Source organism: Capsicum annuum, chromosome 2, assembly GCF_002878395.1.
Source record: "Capsicum annuum cultivar UCD-10X-F1 chromosome 2, UCD10Xv1.1, whole genome shotgun sequence".
Taxonomy (NCBI): Eukaryota; Viridiplantae; Streptophyta; class Magnoliopsida; order Solanales; family Solanaceae; genus Capsicum; species Capsicum annuum.
The window spans coordinates 116646163-116650652 of NC_061112.1; the positions used below are offsets into that span (position 1 = coordinate 116646163).

Genomic DNA, 4490 nt, shown 5'->3' on the forward strand with positions numbered 1-4490 from the left:
CCTTTTTAATTACTCCATTTTTATGTTTAGAGTCAAATGATACAAATTTTGACCAACATTTTAAGATATAAATCTTAATCAAATTGAAAAACAAAAAAATGTAATTTATAATACTTTTCATGTAGTTTTTTAATATCAAAATTTTAGTTTTAAAAAATAAATTAATCTAATCTAATCTAGCTTTGAAACTTAGTCAAATTAACTTAGGAAAGACGAGGAGAACAATTAAAAAGAAATGAAAGGAGTAATTATTTTCCAAAACATTTGCTACAAAAAATATTTCCTTCACACCAAAAACACCCTAAGCTTCTTTTATATCTCCCAAGCCAAAACTATAACTAGAAGCTCTTTGTTTCCATTTTTCCACTACCAAATATTTCAACGAGGAGTCATGATTACTTTCAACAAGTCAATCATCCTTCTCCTCCTTTCAATTTGCCTTTCATTATCATCATGGGCTACCACAGCCAGTACCCATGATAACTTTCTTAAATGCCTTTCTCATCAAAGTATTAACTCAAACTCAGTATCACAAGTCATCCACACTCATAAAAATTCATCATATTCCACCATTTTGAACTCCTTTTCAACTAACCTAAGGTTAACCTCCAAAGTCAAACCTTCAATTATTATCACTCCCCTAAATGAGTTTGATATTCCGGCAGCTATATGTTGCTCCAAGATACATAACCTACAAATCAGAGTTCGAAGTGATGGACATGATTATGAGGGACTTTCATACATTTCGGATACCCCTTTTGTCATTATTGATCTTAGAAACCAAAGATCAATTTCCATTGACACTGAAAACAAGACTGCTTGGATTCAATCTGGCGCCACCCTAGGGGACCTTTACTATAGGGTCGCCGAAAAAAAGTAAAAAGCTGGCCTTTACTGCTGGGATTTGCCCCACTGTTGGTGTTGGAGGACACTTTAGTGGTGGAGGCTATGGCATGATGTCTCGAAAATTTGGTATGGCTGTTGATAACATTATTGATGCCAAATTAATCGATGCCAGTGGAAAAATGCATGATCGAGAATCAGGGTGAGGATCTCTTTTGGGCGATTAGAGGAAGTGGACAGAGGCGGAGCCAGGATTTCAACGAAGGGAGTTCCATATTCAAAGAAAATTTAGGATTTCAACTAAGGGGGTTCCATATTCAAAGAAAACTTAGTCGAAGGGGTTCAACACCTACTATAATCACATAAAAAATAATTTTAATCATGTATAAATAGTATAATTTTTTGTCGAATGGGTTCGACCGAACCCCCGAACATAAGGCTGGCTCCGCCCTGGAGGTGGAGGGACTAGGTTTGGTCTCATTGTATCATGAAAGGTTAAGTTACTTGATATTCCAGAAAAGGTGGCTATATTCAATCACTACTAAAAAAATTGGTAAAACCGACCACAAAAAATGGACCACAAGATTTGGTCAGAAAAAACCGATCACACGTGGTCGTTTTTTTTTTTTTTTTTTTAAAAGCGACCACTTGTATTTAAAAAAAATTAAAATAATTATTACAATAATTTTAATAATAATTATTATTTATTTAACAAATAAAAATTCAAAAAAATAACAAAACTGACCACCAGTGGTCGTTTTTTTTTAAAATATAATTAAAAAATATTCATAAAAATCGACCACTTGTGGTCAATTTTATTTTTCATTTTTAAATTTATTTTTTTAAAAAAATGACCACAAGTGGTCGATTTTTATAAAAATAATAATTAAAAAATACTTATAAAAACCGACCACAAGTGGTCGGTTTTATAATTAAATAAAAAATAATTTAAAAAACTGACCACTTGTGGTCGGTTTTTGAAGTGAAAAAATTAAAAATTAAATAATTTTAAGTAACACCTAATTATATATATAAACAAAACCTAATATATTAAGCTAATCAAATATAATTAATCGGTCACTAATCTAAGTATGTATAAGAAACACATCACATTATATTATTGGATAATATACTTGTATACGTATGTGATGTATATAGTACGTATTTTGAACTTGATATAGTCGATAGTGTGTATATGTATATGTATATTTATAATATATACATATTATATAGCGACGGTATATTAATGACATAAGATAAATCAACCGATAATTTATTTGAGTATATGTGAAATATAATGGGATAGTAAAATCGGGTATGTGATGTATATAATACGTATATGAAATACGTCGCATTATATTATTGGATAAGATACTCGTGTACGTATGTGATGTATATAGTACGTATTGATATAGTCGATAATGTGTATACATATGTGTGTATGTATAGGTATATATATATATATAGTAGATACATATTATATAGTGAAGGTATATATATTAATGACACAAAAACAAACTGAATATTCACCATCTCATGAGTACAAAACTCAGCTACTCCCTCTGTGTGTGATAAATTTTATTGCTGCGTATGATAAATTACACAATCAACAAATTACATAAAAATTATGAAAAATTTCATAACTGTAAACAGATCTCACAGGTTTGGGATGTTAAACATTCATATGCTTTCACTCTTTCCAAAAAAAAAAAAGGTGAGTGCGCGGACCTCAATAATCTGAATCTGTTGAAGTGCAAACTCAAATTGTCCTACTGTTTATTCAATTGAACAAGTGATCGGAGAAATAGCGAGAGAGAGAGAGAAAGAGAGAAAGAGAGAGAGGCGCTAAAGGAAGAGAGAGAAAAAAGGATGAGAAATGGGTTTGTTGCCCTAATATGAGTGGACTAAAAAATTGACTTAATTTCGACGTTGACCGTCGCTTTTTAAAAATTTATATATTTAATTTAGTTTTTTAAAATATAAAATTTATTTATTTATTTATTATCAAATTAAAAATATCAAATATCGACGGCCGATGTAGCTTTTAAAAAATAAATTTTTATTTAATTTTAACAAAAGCGACGCTGTCCGTCGCTTTTTGTAAAAAATAAAGAAAAATTAAAAATAATTATAAATTGCGATGGATAGCGTCGCTTTTCTAGAGTTAATATTTTAAAAAACAAAAATGATTGTGATGTTGTGTGTCGCTTTTAATAAAATAAACAAAAATCAAATTTATAAATTGACGGACTACGTTATTTTTCAAAATATTTATTATTATTATTTTTAAATAAATTACGACTCTGGCTGTCGCTTTTATTAAAAAAAAGTTCTAAATTTTTTGTTAATGAGCTCCAGCAATAATCCGCCAAAAAAAGCGATGAATATTAAGACGTTGACCGTCGATTTTAATAAAAAATAATATAAATTAAAATTAAATTAAAAAAGCGACGGTTAGTGCCGCTTTTCTCGTCGCTTTTTAAAGCGACACAGTTCGTCGCTTCTTTTGCGTCGCTTTTTGGCCTCTTTTTAGTAGTGTGAGTCAATGAACTCCTCCGCAAAACGCAAAAGAGCTTTCCAGAATTAGGGTTGGTGAAAGAAGATTGCAAAGAGCTGAGTTGGATTAAATCTGTACTCTATTCTTGGTTTCCTAGGGGAACATCACTTGATGCGTTACTTAACAGGAAAATCACATATGTGGAGGGATACTTACACTTCAAACGGAAATCAGACTGTCCAGCACCTTATTTCAATAGATGGTCTCGAAGGTCTATGGAAACTAATGAATCAACAAGGCCAAAATCCACCAGCCTTGATGTTTACTCCTTATGGAGGAAAGCTGAATGACTTCTTTGAATCTGAAATCCCTTTCCCCATAGAGCTGGAAATATATATTTGATCCTGTATGAGCTGAATTGGCAAAAAAGAGAGAGTTCTTCAAAAAACATAGCTCAGATTCGAAAGATTTATCGATACATGGCTAAGTATGTATCCAAGTATCCTAGAGCTGCATATTTCAACTATAGAGATCTTGATTTGGGAGTGAACAACAAAGGAAAAATAAATATTTGTGTTGAAAAATAAATGGAGCCATGATGCTCCAAAGATTGTGTAAGATGTATATGTTTTGGTTATTATAATTATATAGCGATTTTGATATTATCTCCCTGTATTCAAAATCGTAAACAAAATATAGCTGAAGTAGAGTTTTATTCTCAACTCATAATTTGTTTGTGTGTTTTTCAGAAAGAAAATCTAAATCCCCAAGTGTTAACCAAAGTTTATGATAATTCCTTTCCAGATAGAATGGAAATATCTATTTGTGAAAGTACTAATTCGAACTCAATTGGCAGAGCAAATCATATATATAGGGTTGTTTGGTACGTAGATTAAATTATTCCGGGATTATGGTCCTAGGATTATAACCCTTGGAATAATTTATATCATAAGAGAGGTGGTATTAAATAATCACATGTTACATGGGATAAGATGAGATATTCCAAGACTAAGTTTGGTGTCAAATTTATACCATGTTTGGTTGATGGTATAAATTAGTTCCATTATTAAATTTTTTTTCATCCATCAAACATGGTATAAATTTAGCACCAAACTTAACCATAGGACATCCCACCTTAACCCGCGTACCC

At 31.0% G+C, this 4490-nt stretch overlaps 1 pseudogene; it reads left to right on the forward strand.

Annotated features, from left to right (window-relative positions):
- The first annotated feature begins 391 nt into the window (after positions 1-391).
- Positions 392-1401, forward strand: LOC107858013 (annotated as a pseudogene).
- Positions 1402-4490: the final 3089 nt, after the last annotated feature.